General features: G+C 38.2%; 1 long non-coding RNA gene across 1 annotated transcript; it reads right to left on the bottom strand.

Annotated features, from left to right (window-relative positions):
• Window positions 1-889: 889 nt before the first annotated feature.
• On the bottom strand, window positions 890-17,130 carry LOC124156862. The gene is made up of 3 exons (XR_006864412.1): window positions 17,058-17,130; window positions 16,714-16,979; window positions 890-1,076 (listed from the first exon to the last, which is right to left on the bottom strand). It is a non-coding gene; the product is annotated as an uncharacterized LOC124156862 (long non-coding RNA).
• Between the last annotated feature and the right edge of the window lie 7,722 nt (window positions 17,131-24,852).

Below are 24,852 nucleotides of genomic sequence, written 5' to 3'. Positions count from 1 at the left end.
GGGCCAGATGACTTTTTAAAAATACAAGTAACAAGGAAGGAAAAATCAACGCTCTTTTTTCTTAGTAATATGGTTCGCGCCACAATGTGAAGATGAATGCGAAATCCGTAGGAACCCGAAATGCTGCTATTTCTCGGGCGCCGACGAAAAAATATAAAGAAGCGAGGAAGAAAAACCGAGGCTGTTATCATGGCACCCTATATGTTATCAACGATTGTTTATGGTGATATAAAGTTCACTCCTCTGTTGATTATGATCATTTCTTTGTAATAGTTAATCCATGAAGAAATTTTCTTTACACAGCATAAAACTTCACTAAAAGATTCCAAGAAATAGTGATACTAAAACGCCTTTTTCGGTGTGATAATGAGACGGTGAACTCCCTTCTTTCATTTAAAATCAAGTTTTGTGAAATGTAACTCATCCTAATACATATATGAAAGAGGATGTCTGTTTGTCTGTCCGCTACTCGTTCCCATACGGCTACACGGATATCGGCCAAAGTTAGTACATTTGCGCATTTCACACACTCTAACGAATTTGTGCTGCTTTTGGTTGCGTCCGACGCGTCCTTTGCGTAGTTTTCTCATTACTATTTGGTAAGTCACTTCATACAACTTCTGCGGTTTCATATCCTGCGGGGTAGGCACACCCCATCACTCGCTCAAAGGTAAAACAAAAAAAATCCTTTATGATCCTGAAATCCAAGTTTCCCACCTCTTGGGGTACTATCCTCCCCGAGCAACGTCGGGTGGCCTGCTAGTTTACAATACATCACGAAGTGTAGCTGTATTCTTTAAATTAGGTAATACTCAACATTTTAAAAGCGCTTACAATGAAAAACAATCCGACAGTGATTTTCGCTACGATTTACCAAAACTTACCTTTCCCCAAACATTTCTTCCCCTTTCCTCCAGTCTACCATCATTTCCACCCGCTTGATGTAGCTTTGAGTGCTGCTTCCCCATCCTCAAGACCCGGGTTCAAATCCTGAAAGGGGCGGAGATTGTGCAGATTAACCCTGATTCCTACATGGCTGCTGTGATTGGAGCCTGCCTGCAGCATCCGTCTGCCGGCTGAAATGAAGGCAGTCTTCTCATTATCAAAGGTCTCAGGGAAATATTGTAAATACGCACCGCATAATAAAACCGAAGTTCGCTCTGAGAAGATGGCTTGGTGGTGTAACTGGTAGCACGCCTGACCGGCAATCGGGAGATCCGGGTTCGAATCCCGGCTAAGTCAAATATTTTTTCATGGCGAACTTCATCCTTTGGTGTATTTAACTTTGCACCCGTGCGCGTGACTGCGTACAAAGTCATTTGTTCCTTCAGTGCTTTAATAAAAAAAAACTTACGAAAATTATACTTTAATATTAGGTCCCAGTTTTCCTGACGATAGGATACGAATTGCAGCGAAAATACAGCAAAATATGCAGATTACTACGGACTAAGGTCGGCTCCAGATGGATAGCACATACATGAATAATGCATAACTCCCTTTTGCCACCGCAGATATAGCATTACTGTCTTGAATCGTTCGCATGATTTGATCTGTAAACACCCTTCATAAAAAATAGCTGTGCTCCAGAGATTATAGATCAAACAAATCTTTAGCTCATTGGAGGTGTTTTATGGAAAATAAGTTTACATGAGGCACAATTTTTTTACCCATTCGAACAATTAATAAGATGATTGGACTAATGACACTGAATTAATCGAGTCAGACCTCATGCAACACTCAATTTTCTATGATAATATATTTTTTATGCGAACTGAATCATTCCCTAATTTTCCAGTTAGAAAAAGTATAATACGCAACTTATTCATAAGATTCAATTGAACGTAGTACGACTTATTTATGCGTGGTAGTACCATGCTTTTAAAAATGGCACGTGATACTAAATTAATAATAATGTACTATGTAAATTAATAATTTAAATTTAAAATAATATTTTAAGAATTTTAATCCGTTCTAGTATCAAATGAACGATCACTCCGTATCCCTATCCGAAGGATTATTTGGATAGGCGAGAATGGAGCTGACCCCGGACTAAGCCACAGACGTGTGAAATTCATACATTCAAGGTAGGAGGGCCAGTTCCTTTCCCAAGACCACCTCGTACTTCGAGAATTTTGCATGGGTTTTTTTAGTCACCTTTAACCGCTGGTAGCGTGGCGTCTACCAGACGCCTAGCCATTTTCATTTCTTCGCCCACATCCTATTTTTATGTTTAGGAAACTCATATTCCTTTTATCTTATTATTTTAAGATTCTGAAACAGTCACCAATATGATTATATGTTTAGTCACATTTATGTAATAAATTTTGATATTTTGTTTTTTTGGAGCCTGGTAGACGGCACGCGAAAACTTGAGTTACAATACGTTACATGGAGCTTCGTGATGTTCATTGCAAATTTTTTAAATACGTCTATAATAACCCATAATACATTTTGGACATCCGTCATATTGCTACGAATTTTTTTATTGTAATCAATTTGATATAATTTAGATGAAAGAAAAACTGTAGGAAACGTCAAAATAAGTAGTGTTCAGTATCTCCACCTCTACAAATATCTCCACCATTATTATGCATAAATTTGTTTTCCATTCATGAAATTGAGTATTCAATGAATGATTTATTGTAGTTAAAAATTTATTTATACTTTAACACATTTTGCTCAATCATTCGAAAATGGTGTCTGTGAGACGACGCGCGACAAATAGAGTTCCAAAATGTGACGCGACTGACGTAGAACGAATAACGAACGAACGAACGGTGGGTAACGAATAGCAATCAATGCATTTCGTTTTCTTTGATGAAGGTAACTACCCTAATCTTACGTAGATCATCGAATCAACTAATAAGAAAAGCGGCATTAACTTACAAATGATAACAGAAAAAAACTAAATTTTGAAATTAGCAATGCACAAAGTAGTATCGGGAATCATTAAAAAAAATCAACGACTTCAGTAGCCGAGCGCTCTACCTAGTAGGCTACAATGCTCCCCCCGCAATCGTCATAAATAAACAAAATTAACTTCAAACGAGGAATCACATACGCCAAAAGGGTGGTTTCCTATTATTTTTTATTGCCTAAATCGAAAGATTATTACTCACGGAGTACGCATTTGACGCTCTTAAATTTTCAAATGACGATATCTATTTTTCGCGATTAAACGAAAAGTGAAAATTTTCAAGTGCGCGAAAACGCGACTGCTAAGTATGAATGATGGGAAAAGTCCGTGTGACGTATTTCTGGTTCCCGCTGCCGCCCTGTGAGGTGACTTTGAGGCGAGGCTTGAGCGCTGATACGACGCAGGATGCTATCAGGTAACAGAGTACCCTGCTATCAGGTAGCGCAAGGTAAACGAAGGAACTTTCCGACCATAGGCAGTTTTAATAGGTGATTATTAAGAGACGCTTCCCTGAGGTTTGTGCCTCATGCATGCATTGGTAATCTCAGACGATGTAAAACTCCTATCCTCTCGTGTAGAAACTAGGTCCCTGTGACGTCACGTGGAGTGGCATCGCATGGGCGCCAATCAGGCCTTTTTCAAATGAGGATAAAATTGACCCTTGCCATTCGTCTAAACCGGTATTTCTAAAACCAAATAATTTGTATATTATGAATACACTAATGGTGGGTAACGAATCGCAATCAATGCATTTCGTTTTCTTTGATGAAGGTAACTACCCTAATCTTACGAAGGTAATCGAATCAACTAATAGGAAAAGCGACATTAACTTACAACTGATAACAGAAAAAAACTAAATTTTGAAATGAGCAATGCACAAAATAGTATCGGGAATCATTGTTACAGAGCAGCTTCAAAGTGTAAAACTTCATGCCACCGAAACATCTTTGCCGTGCATGGCTGAAATGTTTAATTAATTAATTTATTTAATAATTTTAAATTCACCTGACATGAAGCAATGAAATGGTATAATATTTTCACAATTAATCATAATTACAATTTTGATACAAAAAGAAATTAATACACCAACCGTTCAATTTATTACCAAAGCAGTCAAGGCTGGCTGATTGTCACATACAAAATTCTGTACAAATTTATAATGTCGCTAAAATCGACGATATGTCCTTGAAACATTTCACTTACAATTAGTAAGTTTACATTTTATTCTCTTGAAAGTGTATTGAATGAGATACACATTCCATTAATAGCTGAATTCATGCAATAGTTAGCATTTACACTTCTCATATAGAATGTCCTTTTTATCCTTTTTTTCTAGGACTAAAAATTTAAATTTTCCATCCAATTCCGTACGACTAACTTTATTAATTACAACATGCAGAGAGAGTATATCATTTATGACTCTTATTCTACTCAATGTTTCCAATTTAAACGCATTCAACATCACTTTGTCCCCTAGGTGCTTCTACATGGTTCTCCTCCACGGCCAATAATAAAAAAATGAATATCTCCTCCACGCACACTGCCCCGATGAAATGATAACCCTGAATAAACCACTTCCTGTTCACTTCTGGAATCCGATCAATTCAAACCAAAGTGTCATATTCCCCACGTATCTACCGATCACGGGTTAGTAATAACGGCTAACGATTGACCCCACAGAAAAAATAACTAGGGTGACCTTCAGCAACCGCCACGTTTATGATAATGGAAGCGTAATTGAAGGTGTTCCTATTCTACGGTGCTCCGACAAGAGAGGTCATTACGAGCTAGCAATCCCTCCAGAAGAAATCCACAGAATGACCCGACAAGCACGCCTTACGCGAGGCTGAGCAAAATAATTAATCCGGTTCAAGGGGAAAAAAGATACTCAGTTGACTAATAACCTTAGCCTAATAACCACAGCAACAATAATCACGTTATCCACTGCGTATCGCGATAAAGAAATACACTCTAATCGAGATCCAACAAATTGACCTTTAACTTTCATTCGCTCATTGATGCAACCCGAGGGTTGTTGTTTTAGGTGAAGGTAGAAGTGTTTATACAGAAGAAGGTGAAGCTCACAGTCATGTGAATATCACACGTTCCCGAAGAAATAAAAAATAGCAACTCACTCTCCGTATTTAAAAAGAAACTAAAACTTCTCCTAGCTGAAAAATGCTACTACAGTGTTAATGAATATTTGGAGGATGCATTGTAAGGTAATTTCCTAGATGACAACTATTTCCATGCTTCCTATTTTTTCCATGCTTCTGATAGTATTTATTAACCCTCTGGACTCTGTTTTAATGTTGTACATATCGTAGTTAAATTATTATCTTGGGAATTCCCAAGAATCTTATCCTGGTAATTTCAATATTCATGTATGTATGTAATAAGGTAGTTTCCTTCATCAAAGAAAACGAAAGGCATTGATTGCGATTCATTACCCACCATTACTGTATTCATAATATACAAATTGTTTCGTTTTAGAAATACCGGTTTAGACGAATGGCAATGGTCCATTTTTATCCTCATTTGAAAAGGGCCAGATTGGCGCCCATGCGATGCCACTCCACGTGACGTCACAGGGACCTAGTTTCTATACGATAAGATAGAAGTTATACATCGTCTGAGATTACCAATGCATGCATGAGACGCAGAGCTCAGGGAAACATGTCTTAATAATCACTTATTAAAACTGGCTAAGGTCGGAAAGTTTTCTTCGTTTGATAAGGTATTAATAATCCTTATTTAAGCCAAGCGCTACCAGCCAGCAGGGTACTCAGCTACCCGCTAGCAGCCTGCGTCGTATCAGCGCTAAGCCTCGCCTCAAGGTCACCTCACAAGGCCGCAGCGGGAACCAGAAATACGTCACACGGAGAGATTTCCCGACATTCATACTTGCCCGTCGCGTTTTTGCGCGCTTGAAATTTTTCACTTTTCGTTTAATCGCGAAAAATAGATATCGTCATTCAAAAATCTAAAAGCGTGAAATACGTACTCCAGGAGTAATAATCATTCGATTTAGGCAATAAAAAAATAATAGGAAACCACCCTATTGTTTGTAAATTTTATACATTACTTTAGCCTTGCAAATGTGTGTCCTGCCAATGGTGAAATAAATTTATTTCGTCAATTAAAATAATTCAGGATATGGGAGACTGTTCCGTAGGCCTTAAACTTTATTCTGATGGTGAGAGGTAAATTATCGAAAATTACTACGCACGATGAAAGGGAAATTCTAATTAAGTCCATAACCTAGCGATAAAACCTCCGTTAAAGACCTATCATGTGAATCGGCGCACAGTGAAGTATTTGGCCCCAAAACCTAGCCAAAAGTGCATAAAAGTTTCTCGGGCTTTCCACCGGTTGATGTCGTCCATGTCTCCATGCTGTCGGACGACATTAACCGGTGGAAAGCCCGAGAAACTTTTCTGCACCTGATACGCCGGGTGAACCTAAGATCATACACCTGGGCAAAAGTATTTTCCACTCAGAAATGCTGACATGAGGGGCGAAATCAGTTGTGCTGTCCTCAAAATTGTATTTTAAAATATAAACCAAAAATAACAATATTTAAGCAAAAGAGTCATCCATAGTTCACGTACTTACTTAACTTGAAAATCTTACCAAACTTACTTCCATGAGCGACTTTTGTGATAAAAATTTAATGATGAGTCACTGATAATAGTTTTCTTTATCCAATCATCAACTTCGCACTTGTCTACATGAATGCTTTAATAGCAAATACTGCGGTATAAGAATGAAACGAGATACGCACTTATTATCAAGGATAATTAACTCCAGCGAATGGCAAATGAAATTAGTTGAGGTGGGGGTCAATGTAAGCATTGAATTCGGCTTAGTTAGCTTTATGAGGTTTATTCAAAATATATTTTTTAAATTCGGCATTTTAAATAATTTGCTTCGCATAGTTTTTAAAACCAAGCGAATAATCAACACCAAAAATGGGTTAATCTGCAAATCTGCCTTCATCTCCACTTTTATTTTGAATTTCACCTTCTTCAGTTTCGTAGTTATTTAAAAAAATAATATCAAGCGACTGAATCCGAGGTGGATATAGTAGAAGAAGAGATTCCTTACTATATGGTTTACCTCTCTTTATTTCACATTTCCTTAATGATAAAGATACAGATCAGAAGTCTGTTGAGCACATCCGCATTGCTATTGGTGCTCAAAAAATCTGAAGCAATTCAGCCTGTACTGTTGAAACAGTTATTCCTTGATTTAGTGGCCTATTTGATCGAAGATGTAATAGATAAAATACAATTCTCAACCACTTATAAGCCATGGCCCATATTTTACGCGGAGGAAGGCCTGTAAGATACCGAAAATAAATTCCACGCCCAGTTCAGTAATTTCTTTTGCGATTTCTTTGCAATCTGTCCACAAAAGAATATTTGGATAATTCGCCCTTCATTTGCCACTCACAGTCAACGCATTGTATCTTCAATGTTCAAAGAAATGTGTATTACGAGGAACAGAACAAAGCGATAATTTCCCACAGGGATAAACAGGCCTTTGGCCCACAGGGCCTTTGTTAAACAGGTTTCACTAAAATTCTAACTAACGGTAGAAATTTATGGACGATACCAAATGTACAAAATGAAAATACAGGCTACATAACAATTAGAGGCGTAGATCCTCAATTCGGGAAGGGGGCCAAGAGAAGGCCCAATTCCTTATATTCGCCCGTGAGTGGGCTACTATAAAGCCTGAATCACACGAACATTATTTTTCGTCGCGAAAGTGATCACTATTGCGATCACTTTTCCCGTCGCGAAAAGCGATCGCTCAAGTGATCATTTTTCTGAATCACACGGTCACTCCCGACGTCGTTTTTCGCATCATTCCCGATATCACAGCTCGTTTTCATAAGACCCGCATCACGAAAATATATAGCGTGGTTATGCATGATTTAACACTTTCCCGGCGAACAACATGTAAAAACTTTTCTCGGGATACCGCGCGGGTAAGATTATATGAGAAAAGTTTTTACATATAGCGTGTTTGTTTACCTATGTCGTTCCCACAATTGTCAAACGTTGCGCTGCAATCGCTCCATACGGGCATGCGTTCCGATTGGCTGATATGGGGTTTTAGTGACCGTTTTAGCGACGGAAAAAGCGACCGAACTAGTGATGAAAAATAGCGATGGGTATCCTCACCACGATCGCGAACGCGAAAAACGATTGCCGGCGACGATCATTTCGCCTAGTGATCGTCGCCGAAAGTGGTCATTTCGCCTAGCATAGTGATCACTTTCGCGACGAAAAAAAATGAATGTGTGATTCAGGCTTAAGCAACTCGAAATATTGGCCAGGCCCAAATGCAGAGAGCATCACCCTGAAGAGAGACGATCGGACCTGTCAGAACACAAAGGAATACTCGTTGAATTCAGCGAGGCGATTTTGGCTCTTTGCGCTTGGACTAGCTCGGAGGCTTAGGACTTAGGACTGCATTTAGGCTTTGGGGGCTTCAATCCCCCTCCACCGAAATTTCTTCCCCTGAAGTGACTACCCGCGATACATCTGCCTGAGAGACACTAGCCCAGGGGGGCCTATTTTCTGACACTTCACTTTTCGAAATTGTTACATTTCATTATCTCTGTGATGAATTTAATTTTCAGCATTAAGCAAGCAATACATGGCTGATTTAATGAAATCAATGGTTTACCGCTGCGCGCGAGTTACCACAAAATATCAGTACCGGCAACCCGCTGATCTCCCTAGCTCCCCCAGAGCCAAATTCTGGTCAAATGCCTGCGTTGCGCATACCCGGGTATAATGGTTAGGGGGCAAAGCTTAATGTGAGGTTACTGAAGAAGGACAACCCATGACGTTTTGTAAATAAATAAATTGCATAAGAATGATAATGTAAGGACAAAGTATCACTGCATGCCGCGGCCTTCACGCATGATTGATTGAAATTTAATATTCTTATTCCGGGTTCATGAGCCCCATGCTAATAGGGTAGTTTCCTTCATCAAAGAAAACGAAAGGCATTGATTGCGATTAGTTACCCACCATTATTGTATTCATAATATATAAATTATTTGGTTTTAGAAATACCGGTTTAGACGAATGGCAAGGGTCAATTTTATCCTCATTTGAAAAAGGCCACATTGGCGCCCATGCGATACCACTCCAAGTGACGTCACAGGGACCTAGTTTCTATACGAGAGGATCGGAGTTTTACATCGTCTGAGGTCACCAATGCATGCATGAGGCACAGACCTAGGGGAAACATGTCTAAATAATCACCTATTAAAACTGGCTAAGATCGGAAAGTTTTCCTCGTTTGATAAGGTGTTAATAATCCTTATTTAAGCCAAGCGCTACCAGCTAGCATGGTACTCAGCTGCCTACTAGCATCCTGCGTCGTATCAGCGCTCAGAGCCTCGCCCCAAGGTCACCTCACTTGCGGCAGCGGGAACCAGAACCACGTCACGCGGAGTTTTCCCGGCATTCATACTTACCCGTCGCGTTTTCGCGCGCTGGAAAATTTTCACTTTTCATTTAATCGCGAAAAATATATATCGTCATATAAAAATCTAAAAGCGTGACATACGTACTCCAGGAGTAATAATCTTTCGATTTAGGCAATAAAAAAATAATAGGAAACCACCCTATTACGCCCCTTTATTACGATCCTCTGAAGCACAAACATATACGGAAGCAAAACAACTTGAAAAGGTCCGATTATCAGAGCACTTCCTCAGTGACGCAGACGCGTTCCCGCCCACTAAGGTAGTTTCCCAGCGATCAACTTGGGAAAACACCCAAATTGGTGGTATTCTGATTAAACTCAACGGTTTACGAAAGAAAGTCAAATTCAATAGCACGCCAGGGAGGGAGGTCAGCGGGTTGCTGGTACTGATATTTTGTGGCATCTCGCGCGCAGCAGTAAACCATTATTTTCATTAAATCAGCCTTGCTTAATGCTGAATATTAAATTCATCGCAGAGATAATGAAGGGAGAGGAGATCTTCAACTCACTAACACTCAAGTTCAATCGCTGCTTCTCCATTTCCTATGTTCAATGTGAACTGCCCTCAACTCTCACCAAGAGGCCCCTTGGTCATGACTCGGTTTCCTCATTTGAGGTGACGGTTCCCTCATCCAAGCTAAAGCGAAAGTATTGTTGAATAAAAAAATTAAAAAATTATTAAAAGCACACTTTTTCCAACACCAGTATAAAATTAAAAAAAATAAAGTTTTTCATCACTAGAAGAATAAATCGTGAGTACTGATAAGGTTTATTAGAAATGAGTGTTGCAAATCTTAATAGGTGAGTAAGGATAGAAACGTAATATTAATATCTAAAGCTAGTCAGCACCCACGCTTCAATCTCAATGGGAGGAAAAGCTTATGTTTATCTTTTTAGAGCATTCCATGCTGATTTTGGAAAAAGCGTGCTTGTTAAAAAACTTTTTACTTTCTTATCTTCTACTGTTTAGAGGTGAATCATGTTATCGATTAAAACAAGAGCTTTTATAGAATTTTTGGCGAAAATTTGTATAACTAACGCCATCTATGGATAAAATTTAATACTATTTACCTTGTGTAATTTTAGTTTATTAACTAGAGCACGATGGTATAAAATTTCAAATGTCTGATTATTGAATATTGTATTTTCATCAGAAGCAAGCAAGTGTACAAAATTTCAAGCCGATCCGACAATAGAAAGTGGGTTACAAATCAATTACGAGATTCCATCGATGAAACAGACAAACAGAAGAAGCAAGTTAAGAAAAAGCGTGTAAATAAGTGGGCTGATATAAAAACACAGCGTGAAAAAAGTTCTTCTATCTACGGTTGGAAGCAGGCTTAGGGGGCCACGCCACCTCCCCACGAAAATTTTCCCTAGTATCTGACTGCCCGCCACACATCCATACATAGGAAACAGCTCGCCCAAGGGCACTTATCCTCATGAATTTCTCTCGACTAATAAAAGTTGTGGACAAAGATCAGGGTCTTGGATCCAAAATTTGCTCAAAATGGGATCACATTAACTACTGCCGGCAGAGCCGTAAAATTGAATTTTTTTCGAATAATCTGGGGGATTTCGGAAGTAAACGTCAATATCGTTATAACTATACGGTCATTTCGATGGAAACCTAAGATGAAATTGAATTTCAACACTATAGTTTCCGCATACGGAAACTGACTTCATAGCTTATTTTACGAAATATATGGTTGCTCGATAGGTAGTAATAAAAACATTCATTGTCAGTTTAGGCAGCCCGAATTTCACTCACGCCCATACCTAAGGCAAATTTCCGACTATATGAAATGCGAATGTTGGGGGGGAGGCAAGGGGCCCGCCCCCACCCGAAAATAAGTAAAACATTCAACGTCGTAGTTTGAATTACTTCAATGGATAATGTGCGAGGGTATGGCCGCAGTATGCAGTGATATTTCATCATATATAATTCATTGATTTTAAATCACTATTAATATCAACAGCTTTTTTCTTCACATTCCCTACATCTCTTGGCTCGAATGCCCGGAAGAATAATTGCACCATCGTAAAATCGTAAGAGTAAATAACAAACTAGATACACGCTAAGGCCATAATCATAAAAAAATTTCGCGGGGGGAGGGTGACGTATTTCGGGGGCGGGGCTAATATGGAGGGGTGCCCCTAAAAATGAGTATTCCGAACACTTCGGAGGGTGTTGAGACCCCTTGAACGGTTGATGATGAACCCTACCCCGCTTTTTTCGACGTCAGGATATGCATTCAAAAGGCCATTCCCTAAGCCAGCGAAAGGACCGTGGGTTGCGTGAACGGGATCTAATGACATACTCGAGCCATAGCCATCCAAGTGGCTGTACTCGAGCTCGCGAAAGGCAAGGTCCACAAAGGACCTTGGTCCTTTACTGACCTTGCGAAAGGTTCATATAAAAGCGCAGGTGGCGACGTAACTGGCGCGCGTTATTGCCTATTCTGGCATCTAGCGGCGATTCGATGAAATAGGAATAGCTAAGCGATCCAGGCTAGGACGCGCAAGATTTCTTGGTATTATGAATTATTTGTTTTCAATCACTTTCGCAATTTTCCCAAAAGTAATGAAATATATTGTTATTAATGATGTCGTTGATTAAAACCATGATATTAGACCAAAACATTAGAAATAGTAAAATGAAAAGTGAAGAAAACTGTGAAATTGTGCATAAATACTTCATGAATTTTATGCATTAAGTCTATGCTTTATTATATCTATTCTATTAATGCTATTCTATGCATTTGTACCTGATAATGACGTGTCACGTCGAAACTTAGTCGTACATTAAATATTTATGTGAAATTACAAAGTTTTCTGTACTTTTCCTTATGCTCAGTAGATTCCATAAAGTCGCGCCTGAAAAAAATATATTAGAAATAATGCCAAAAAGGAATATTCATGTAACTTCTCAACTTGGAGTTTGTATGGCTAGTCCAACGTAACTATAGACAGTTCGTCTTGCATTAATTTTAAATGAGAAATTTTTTCTCCTTGAGAGGAAAAGGTACATGTATTCTGTTGACTCCAATAGGAAACTTCAAAGTATCATGCGAGTTGCAAATCAAATTAAACTAACCAAGAAATCAATCGCCTTCAACGCTAATATCTTCTTCCAGGGTGAGTTGAGAGCGAAAAATTTTCGAAAATAGTTTTCACACCATTAACTCATAAATCTTTAATTTTTTCATCAACATTTTCAAATGAAGTTAAACGCGGGATTCTTAACTTAACGTAGAAAATAAAAGGGGCCAATTAAGATCGTTGTTGGAGGAGGGGCGGTTCATTACCTTCCGAAGCGCCTTGGTGTAATGCAATACCACACGCCGACGATGCATCCGAGGTCGATGTGTAGAAAAGTGGCCGAGGGGGTATTCATGAAGTTACCATTCAGCGAGCTCCACGAATCTCATATATGGTGCTGGGTTGAAAACTTGCTTTAGACAATCGCATCGACATCGCATAATGCAAATCCTGTGGTAAATGTGAAAGACTCTTCGAGGGGACAGAAAAAAAAATCCTCATTCCCCTATCACGGCGCATGTGGAGAGTATGCAGGCGCGGATCTAGGGCGAGGCAGGGGGGCACGTGCCCCGGACGGCAGATTTCAGGCGCAGTGCACGAAAGTGGATGGAGGCAATTGACTCGTGACCCCCGCGTAAAGCTATTGTTTTCCGTTGAAGGTAATCCGCGCCTTAAAATTTAAAGTTCTTCTCGCACGCAATAATATCTTAAGCACCTCATAGGATTTACATATTAATTAACCATATATAGCAATAAGCAATTTTTAAAAATATTTTATTGATTCTTGATATAATGCTGCCACTTGCTTTGTGTTGATTGAAAAATATTTAGGAACTAATTATTGTGGCAGCCAGAAGTCACATGACACTCGCCGAGTCGTAGGATGCGTCTCCAGGAAATCTTCCTCGGTCTGGCGGCAACTTCCATGGAGTTAAAAGGTGAGTACATAACTGCGCCTAAAAGTTAACAACTTTCACATATTGCATTGTTATTCAGTGTCGATGGTGTCTGTGAATTCGACTTTAAATTAAATGTGACAATAATTGCTATTGCGAATGACGAAATAACCCGTATAAAAAAATTATTTAGTAGAAAATCGTGTTCAACGAGGTGTTGAGAACCTGTGATCTCGTTCTGTTTTTGATCTTATCGCGTCATTTTAATTTTATTCGATGTTTGAGGCTATAAATGATTTCTCATATAATTTAATCCTCTTTCAAATGTAACTATTTTGTATAACTAGAGGTTTCCAAAGGTCAGTTAACATTTTAATTGCGTTCTAAGAGGCGAAATTTAATCTGCGATTTTTCTTCCAATACAGTGAAGTTTCCATTCAGTCATCGCATTCGGTTACGAGAAATGAAATTAGATTGACCGTAAATCCTTTTAAGATCACGTGGGAGAGATGTGCTGGTTAAGATACGATCAGTCAAATTTTCATTCATTTTAATTTTACATATCCTTGATTGTTCATTTTCTTCGCTTAGCTTGTGCTTCATTTTGCTTTAACTTCATATTGTCTCAGGGAACTGGCAAGTTAGAACTATTAAATGACAAAATAACCATTCATTTAGTGATTCAATTGTATTATACACTTCTTCTTGTCATAGTTTTCTGTCTGCTTTGTTCCTCCGAGGCAAGGGATCCCAAAGAAAATATCCAAAATATACATAAATTGTGCAAAGAGATGGAATTAAGGTCATTCATCATGAGAAAATTCAAGAGACTTCTTCAAATAAAGTTTCAACCATTAACGTATAAAACGCAAATTTCAGCCCTACAGTGATAACAGTGAAATGCCGTCATTTATATTCATTTCGAGGAATAACATTTTCGTTTAGCTTCAGATAAATAGGTATAAACTTAACCCAGTATAATTATCATTTTAGTTTACTTTGAATTGCTTGTCTACCGCGATTAACCCAACCAACTTTTCCCCTTTGTCTCCCATGCCCTATTTTACCGCGATTTATTATTCAACTCGAGCGATAGGTCTTTTTGAGTTCATACTTGTTTTTGGCAAAATGTACAACTTCAGGACTTCCTTTTATCGTCAATTATGATTTTTTAAACTCGCATATTTTTCCGTTAACGATCCCCCGCCCACTTATCAAACTATTCTCGGCGAAAAATTGACGGTTTCGACACTAGTTAGAAGACGTTAATACTGTCACGAGTTAATGCGGAACGAGTCACCGCCCCCAGTTACTGCCCGTAAAATAGCGAAATTCAATGTTGCTTATTTCATTTATTTATTCCGACAATAACGCCATGTTTTACACGAATTAAAATTGTAGAAACTTATTAAGATAAGAACAAATAAAATTCTAAGAGATATCTTACAAGCACTTAGAAAATAAATACAGCAATTATTCGCCTAAAGGCCTGTTTACACGATACATTAACACGTACGAGTTAATGAACGTTTGCGTGAATGATTTTTGTGGACCGGAACGGAACATGTACGAATGCATGAACCAAATTAAAACAGGTTCTATTTTCTGTGCATGCATTAGCACAAGTTGGGTGGTTACACGGTGCATTTTGGCGTTCATTCTCGCGTTCATACATTTAGACATTAACCCGTACGTGTTAATGTACCGTGTAAACTGGCCTTAAGAAATGGGTACATTGGTACACAATATTAAATACTTCTAGAAAACTATAGCTAGCCTATTATTATAAGGAAGCAACAAATCTGTCCTCTAGTTATAAATTCTTTTCCACCCTGAACAGTTGCATTTATCAAAAATATAATGACGTCACCAACTCATGAAATGTGGGCGGTACCTTCGCGTGTTTTTCATTTTAAACGGAAAATGGCTGAAGACTATTTTTCCTCGTAACTTATCTTCCCACTTCCATCCACCGAATTATTATTATGAATTGCAGTTTCGGGGCTGAGATTGACCGTATTGTGACATTTTGTCTCCTAAGCACTGTCGTGAAATACTTAGCGGCGTGGGTCACTAAACTTGCATCCACATCTACAGACGTTTGGTTCACTGTTAGACAGTTAAGGCTCTCCTCTCGCTTCACGAAAATATTTAAAATCCTCAGTCACAAGGCATTGAAGTCAAATAACTTTCCTCAGAGCCGTATATATCTACTTGCCCAATAGGGTTGTTTCCTTCATCAAAGACAACGAAATGCAGTGATTGCGATTCCTTACCCACCATTAGTGTATTCATAATATACAAATTATTTGGATTTAGAAATCCCAGTTTAGACGAATGTTAATGGCCAATTTTAACCTCATTTGAAAAAGGCCAGATTGGCGCCAATGCGATTCCACCCCAAGTGACGTCACAGGGACCTAGTTTTAATACGAGTAGATAGGAGTTTTACATTGCCTGAGATTACCAATGCATGCATGAGGCACAGAGCTCAGGGAAACATCTCTCAATAATCACCCATTAAAATTACCTAAGTTCGGAAAGTTTCCTTCGTTTGATAGAGGAATAATAATCCTTATTTAAGCCAAGCGCTACCTGCTAGCAGGGTACTCAGCTACCTGCCAGCAGCCTGCGTCGTATCAGCGCTCAAAGCCTCGCCCCAAGGTCACCTCACACGGCGACAACTGGAACCAGAAATACGTCACACGGACTTTTCCCAGAATTCCTACTTAGCCGTCGCGTTTTCGCGCGCTTGAAAATTTTCACTTTTCGTTATATCGCGAAAAATTGATATCGTCATTCAAAAATCTAAGAGCGTGAAATGCGTACTCCATGAGTAATAATCTTTCGATTTAGGCAATAAAAAAATAATAGGAAACCACCATGTTCATCATTTTAGCTTGCTTTGACTGACTTGCAAACTACGATTTATCCGGTCTGCTCTCACATTTCTCACCACGGTTAGTACTTCCTTCCTTGTTATCAAATATATAAGTGGCGTTCTTTTCCCCCAAATCAGGCGTGAAAATTCCTACGACATCATCTTTCATGCCTTAGGGATCAGGAGGCAATTGTCTCTACGAAGTAGTAAATCTTGATATTGATACTGGTGTTAAAAAATCTTAATCTAGGACACGTTATAGTATCTATGTCTATGCACGGATTCAAAATAGTTACCACTTTTTCTAGTATGTTTCAAACAATTACAATTGAGTATTTACATATGATAATGACTCACTGTTTTGATTTGTAACAAAACATGACTTTGATAATTTATAAATATATAATGACATGTATAACTTTGAGATAATAACTATATTTATTTTAAAGAATGTGTTCACTTACCTCGACTGCTAGCAGCATATGTTGCCATCTGTCCCCTGGTTATTCCACATTACCTATTGAGGTTACCAGGAAAATGCGTTTTGATCTTTTTCGGGGAAATACCCCAACGGAAAAGAAATCCCCTTTTACAGGCCTACTATGAAACCGTTAAAAATGTGTTTTACGGGTACCTCAACTCCTCCCGTAAAACACATACGAGTAGGCGCATTCCTTTCTTGTTAAGGTGGATTCCATCTCTTCTTCTCCTTTCTCCGCGACCCATCCACCTAAAAATTACGGATTTTTTTAACGCAGGGACAATCGCCCGATTAATGAATATATTAGTAAGACATTTAAGAGCTTACCGTTCAAAGAACTCTTCTATCACCCTTCCGTCCCTTATAAAAGGAGTTGTGACATCGATTACCTGAAATCCACCTATGGGAAGGAATGAGTGCCATGTTAATCTATGAATGTAATGGCATTACTAACACAAATGCAAAGTTGACGTAATTATAAATCAGAAAATGTGTAGAAACGTTGATATCTTACTCTTCCTTTTCTTTAGCAGCCATCGGTTAAGTGCTACTAAATGGCGGCGATATATTATGTTTCCCCACAATGCTGGGGCGGGTAACATTGTCAATAGGACAACTTTTTGTGTCAGACACTTAAGCCTGAGGAGAATTCGGTGATAATTGCTCCTTATTTGATGAAATCTTATCTCCCTCCTCAATTCGTTACACAGGAGAGGAAAAGCGTCCCACGTCCAGCATCACTCTCCGATACTCTCCTGTGCTCTGCCCTGATACACAGAGCCCAACGGTCGCGGGACGACCTATAAGGGAATGAAACGTAAGCACATATACTAAAAAAAACATTGCATAAAGTATTCGTTAAACAGAGGAAAAAAATCTCTACCCTTTCTCAAGGCAGTGCCCCAGAAGAGACGCCAACCTCACAAAGTGGCTCTCTCCAACCATGTCATGACCATAAACCACTGGTCTGCCCATGCTAAAGCGCTATTTGTCACTCGTCAAACACGACTGATCGACGATCAAAAAGCAAGTGTGGCCACGTCCGGCAGGGTTAAGCTCATCTAATAAACTCCCCCTTCCACGCCTCACGAAAATAATACAACAACAATGTACTCGCAAGATAATTAGGAGGACCTCAGTCTTTCATTTCCCGATTGGCATAATTAGCTACTCTGTGATCGAACAGCCCACGGAAAATAAAAAAATAAAAGGTAGCGAACTCTGCATTATTTCCAATTACACTAACACAACGATGGCAAAATGATCGATGTGAAAAAAAGCATGTTGATACTGAATTTAAAACGACCACCGTGAAAATGTGTGAAATGTTTAAAAAAAATTAAATTACTCCATTAAATGCCCATACGTTATATAAATAATACTAACGCTGCTGCGTGCATCCATAGAAGGCATCATTTTATAGAACATAATAATGACTACAATTCCATTCCAAATTTATTTGATTAGGTAGCGTGATGTTTGGCTACACGAACGCGGAATAACGGGAAACAAAAATATCACCAGCCTGCAAATTACTTAAGTAAGGATGTGTCTTGAATATTGAATTTTTCGTCTTTCAATGATGCATAATGTAGTTTTTAATTTTGGAAAGGAGCTATATTATTGAAGGGAAATTGAAACTGTTAAAAACAAATCGAATATAATAAGTACAGAAATACAGTTAAGCATCGTGAAATGGTGCAATGCGTGCAAACGACGTTGAAAGTAAAAAAAGAAGTCAACATTTAAACCAAAATAATGAATTGGTTACGCTTACGTGCAGTAGAGTTGGCTTACCAGACTTCAACAATCACCTCCAGCCTTAGCAACCACTTCGAAAATCTGAATAAAATCGTACTAAAAATAACCTCAGCCTTATTTCCATTAACTTTACACTGAAAATAAATATCGGTAAAAATCGGATTCAAGGATTTTCGATATGATTTTTCTTGCTGGTTAATAGATGAAGCGGGATGTCCATCATTGCTAATTGTGACCTCAGTGATAAGGATTATATCCTTAAATTTTTGTTTATCTCGTAAAAGGGGAAACTTGTATAAAACGATTTGAGTGTATCCCCATTCACTTTACATTGAAATTATATGCCGATATAAAATTAAAACTATGGTTGCCATGGAGCCCTCATTATAAAGAAACATTTATATTGCCAGTCAGGTACTACCCTGAAAATTACGGACAGGTACGGTTAATAGCAAAGGAGAAAATGAGACCTATCGATATAAATTCATATCGATATATTTTCCCATCCCATCCATTACCCATAAAAATTATTTACATGTGTGCATAGAGCTTTTCTTTCTTACCAAATTATTAAAATTTATATCCCCGTAACTATATAAATAACTCAGAAAAAGGGATCTATCGAATGCACACTTCCATCGATAATAACATCGGCTCTAATGATTGGATCGGCTTGATTTAACTTTTATCAAATAAAACACATTAGAAGTTGTATTGTGTATGATTTTCATATTCAAAACTTGATTAACAAAAAAGTTATTAGCGATTAAAGCGTAACTAAGGAGATTAGTATCGATGTAACTCGCACCTGAATCGATCGAGCGGAATGGCCATCATTGCACAAGTTGAATATTTTAATAATATTATTACCCTGAAAATTTCATTCATCTAGCTGAAACGGTTGCTAAGATATTCAAGATTGTATGCTCCACAAAAAAATGGCGACTGATTTTTCGCATGCAGGATATTTTTCGGAATTTAATTATGAATTAACCAAGAGGGTTACGGGGAAAGTAGGCTGAAACGTTAGGATGCGAAGCTCCCTATACGGTTTTTCTAGGAGATTCCAAATTTTCATATGGCACATATCTCAAGGCCGAAATCCGAGTTTTAAAATTCGCCCATCACGACAATGTAAAATCGAAATCGTTTATTCCTCGGCATTTGAAATTCGACATTTGAAAATTCCAAGATAACCAAAATCATCCACCTTATATTTCAAGGAATTTGTCGTACGATTATCGCAAATTGGTCAAAAAATTCCTAAAGTTTTTCCATATGAAAAGCATAGAAAACGTTCAAAAAATAATAAAAAATACTAAATATCAATTCGTCGCAATGGAAACCAAACTAAAAAAATCGACCAAAAATTCTAGTTTATGTCCATTGAATATCATGTTCCTCAGACGTTTAAAAGTACAAAATAAAAGCGAAAAACTTTTAGTCCCATAAGGCTCCCATGTTAATTCAAGTCGATATATCTCGAACACTAATCGATTTTTTCAAGTTTTAAGATTTTTCCTATATATCTCCGCATCTCAAAGTTCGTTGTTTCATTAAATATTCGCAATACATCATTTTAAAGGGGATATCAAATGAACTTCGGTTCATAGTCATGAAGGAATAGTTCCATGACTTAATGGATATTATACATGAGTGTTGAAGGTTGAAGGATGGTGGTGTGATGACTGGGAAGGCGTTAAAGGTCTGGATTTGATCCTGTGAAACCAATCGGGTTCTGAGGTTTCCTGCAAAATCCTTCGCGCAAGTAGATCGGTTCCTTAGCGCGTTATTTCCATTGTAATCCCACATGGGATCTAGACAATACACAATATTTTTAGGTGCAGCTTCCCCGTTACTTCTTCCTAGTACATGCTCTTCTATATTTTATATACTACCCCGCAAGCCGTATAAAAAGGCGTGTGGCAGGGGATGTTAGAAAACCAGCCATTTACATATAAAAAGCAAATATTCAAACAGAATTACGAAGAGCATTTCTTAGTCCTTTATTGTTCGGGGTAAAACGAGTTCCCATACCTATATGTTCAACAAAATCTCTATTATATCGTTTGTAGAACACTGAGGGGCGGGATATAAGGGATGTGGGAAAGAAAGAAGATGGTCGGGAAAGCAATCACAAACCTGATCATAACCTACAAGGAGACTGCAATGAGGAGGCCCATTTTTATCCCATAGGAGGTTGATTTCTGCTGCCACTTCGGTAGAATTTTAATCGGTTTTCAATAATGACTGCGGTGCGGAGATGAGAGCAATGCGATCAATTTTTTTCCCAATATTTTCTAGCATTATTCTTGTAATTTAGAAGATTAACATTGAAAAGTTAAGTATTTGGTATATCACATCATGGTGTATATACATTTCGAATACCACCTCCACTTTCAACTTTGTCCGTCAGCGACGCAAGTGGTGACTTTCGTAAGCTCATTTAAATGCGCGGTGGGTGACAACACATTTGAAGGCATAGTTGAGGATTCTCTTTCGTAATATTCGTGATAACCTAAGTCCTCGGCTGATTCACACATAATGCTCATCTCATCGGACTCAATTTGTCTACGTCCGATTGATGCATATTGTCAGATTGGGAACGGCTAAAATACGAGAAAATAAAATTTCCTCTTTCTCATTGGCAGCGGAAACCGTTCAGAAATATTTTCATACCAGAAAAGGCAGAGCTTCCAAATAGCTCGCACAAGAAATAGCCCGTCTTTATTCCGAAGAAATTTATCACTTACCATCGTTCAGGATACCGATTGGCGTAATAATGGCCTGCAGAATAGCATCTGATATTTCATAATTCTCAATTATATCATTCAGATGTTCAAAGAATAATCAAAATCCATTGAAATATACCCCATTACATCAGCTTTGAATAATTTGGAATTTCCCACTTTAATATTATCGAATTTTAAAAATATAAATAAATAAAAAAATAATCTTTTCTGAATGCTTCCTCGACACGAGCTGAGAGTTAACTCTTTTTGTAGCCTCTCCGTTAGATATGACATTTTTTTATTATTTACCAGAGGTTAAGCTTGTGGAAAACAACAGCATTTGCTTTTGGAGACTAAAAAATAGGCGTCCGTGAAATGGACACCTGCAAAGAGATTTTAGGTCAGAAGACTGGAGAGACTACAAAACAAGAATAAGCAACAGCTAGTTTTTCATGAAGAATGGAAGAAAGAGGATAGGAACATAGAAGACATCAAGACATATGATATTGTTTTTATTTTTGTAGATATTATTGTACAGGATCTGTTTATTATTTTTAGTAATGTATGTATTTTTCCCAGCTATAGTTTAGATTTGGGGCAGGGGAGTAGGGATTTTATATTGTGTCTTACCATCGATTAGAAATAACTTAGATTTGGCAGGTCTTCGTATATCATGGCCATGAATCCATGGCGTTAGATTAATTTAGGTGTATATGTACATATATTACAGCATTTAGGTAGTTAGGGCTGTATGAATGTGATTTAAAGAATGAGTGGATGGTATCAGTAGTAGTAATACTATATTAGTATATATTGCATGTATGACTGCTAATTTCCCGGTTCTCCAGCCGCGTCTGTCGTTTATGGTTGACTACAGTTTTGGAAGCCATCCTGCTTCCGTCTTCAGGTCGAAGGTGAGAAGTTTTCATTTTTTGCCGTCTTATATAGCACTGGCCGATCTCCTCCTGTGCGCTGATTGGTCAGAACTCTCTTCCAAACGTTGCTGATTGGGTAGCCGTTGTCCCTGTTAATATTTTGTCTTTTGTGAATTTCAATTGCTTCCCTGATTTGCCTTGGGTAGTAGCGACTCTCTTTTGCCACTATCTTCGCTTTTTCGAATTCAATGTTATGGCCGGCCTCACTCCAAACATGCTCATTGCTCAGCAATGGCTGACAAGTGCAGTTGTTTTTTTATTGCATGTAGTTTTTATTTTTATTAATTTTGAACGTAGTGTAGTGCATGCCCTCCTCAAATCCAAACTGTTCCCTCTTCGCAGTGAGGGGGTGTAACAGGGATAACTGAACAATAGGGAGGTTTCCTATTTTCTTTCATTGCCTAAATCAAAAGACTATTACTCCTGGAGTACATACTTCATGCTTTTAGATTTTTAAATGAGAATATCTATTTTTTGCAATTGAATGAACAGTGAAAATTTTCAAGCATGCGAAAATGCGACGGCTAAGTATGAATGCTGGGAAAAGCCTATGTGACGTCATTCTGGTTCCAGCTACCACTGTGTGAGGCCATCTTGGTGCAAGGCTATGAGCACCGCTACGATGCAGGCTCCTAGCAGGTAGCAGAGTACCCTGCTGGCAGGTAGCGCTTGGCTTAAATAAGGATTATTAATGCCCTACCAAACGAAGGAAACTTTCCGACCATGGGCAATTTTAACAAGTGATTATTAAGAGATGTTTCCCTGAGCTCTGTGCCTCATGCATGCATTGGTAATCTCAGACGATGTGAAACTCCTGACTACTCGTAACATTCGTCTAAACTGGGATTTCTAAAACAAAATAATTTGCATATTATGAATACACTAATGGTGGGTAACGAATCGCAATCAATGCCTTTTGTTTTCTTTGATGAAGGTAACTACCCTTAGGAAATCGTTAACTTCACCCTAATAGGGAGTATGATGGAATATTTTTTTGCTCCAAAGTTAGTGGTTTCCCAACATGAATTGTAAACTGGAATGGTTATTTGACAGCATGGGAATATGACTTATCACTAGCTAAAACAGTTGCTGCATTTGTGGTTTGTATATGAATAGGTGAAACCACAAAATAAAATACTTGATATGCTGCTGTAATCATTATTCCATTACAAATCATTGTAAAATCTTTATACAGTGGAACCTTGTTAAAACGAGTACGGGCTATCGCGAGACCCCCGCCATTGCGAGAGATAGCCGATGCACCGTCAATTGACCCTATAATAAGCATGTAAAAAAATCGTTTTTACGAGGCCCTTTTCGTATTGGCACTCGCCATAGCGAGAGTTTTGCCGGTGAGATCGCCGGAAAACCTTCACCAAGAGTCCCTTATCTCTTTAATTTCTTGCGATCTGTTAGAAATGAAGAAAACATGGAGTGCGCAGTCTCAAATTCATGTAGTAAACTGTCGGTTGATATAAATAAGTAGTTCATTTTGGTAAAAATATTGTGGCATTGAGATTCGCGAATGCTTGATCTTCTTTTGTTCCTTAGGCGACAGAAAGCAGACGGCAGCATACCCGCACATCCGTGAGTTGCGTGAATAGAAAGCATTTGATGGCAGACACCATGGCCAAAAAGCAATGCTTTGCATGATTTTTTTTCAGTGCGGCGCTTTTAAATTGTTTGAATAGTTAGTCGTTGTTTGAGTACGGAAATTTAGTGATGCAAAAAAGAACATCGCCTTTCGTCTGGATTTATGCTTACGTTTATCGGATAGAAATATAATTGTCGCCGCACCACTCCTGCTCCTGTATAACTGTTCGCAACAGGTATATTGGCTATTATTTGCTCCACTTCCGGTAAAGCGATAATTCGCTATAGCGAGTGATTATTGGAGCACCGTGGGGTCTCGTTTTATTGAGGTTGCACTGTAGTCATAATGTTTAACTGTGGCATGTAAGCAATTTTGAAAATATAATAGACTCACAGATCAGAATAAATTATTCCCATTGTTTAGTTCTAATTGTATCATTGTTATGCTATTTCATGCCGTGAGGTGATTTTATATGCAATTAAATGATGTGCATGTAATTTCTCTCAACTTCTTTGTACAAGTAAGGGCAATAAAGTTACTTTTTGTAAACCTTTGACTAGATTACCGAAGAAATGTTATAAAAATAAAATATCGGAATCTCTCTGTGAATGATCTCATAAAAATAAAACATTTTACAATGAATTTTTGTGAAAATTAAAGTACTGGTACAAATTCAGTGAAACGAAATGGCATTAAGTTATAAACAAACTTTTAAAATCGTCACTTGACAATTAACCCATATAAAGTGAATCCAGCAATGTGCAAGAATATTTGGCTTTTAAATTTTAATATGTAGAAAATTAGGTTGTGATTCCTTCAATCCTATACAAACCGGGTTTGATACCATCAGCCTCCCCCCCCATATTTTTCCTTAATGGCTACTACCCAAGACACATATGCTGAGGGGACACTTATGCACTCCATTTTTCAAATTGAGCAGTTGAATTTTATAATGTCTTCCAATAACCAGCGATGGATTTACCTTTCACCATATAACCAATTTCATAAATAGCTGCATAATTTTCCAATACATCAGAAGCCACAAGAAAAAAAACTATAAGTGTAGGCAAGCCACATAACGCCCGAACTCCATCAGTTTC

Source organism: Ischnura elegans, chromosome 4 (genome assembly GCF_921293095.1).
Source record: "Ischnura elegans chromosome 4, ioIscEleg1.1, whole genome shotgun sequence".
Lineage (NCBI taxonomy): Eukaryota > Metazoa > Arthropoda > Insecta > Odonata > Coenagrionidae > Ischnura > Ischnura elegans.
Note: the sequence above shows the minus strand (reverse complement) of the source record. Positions and strands in the feature narration are given on the sequence as shown.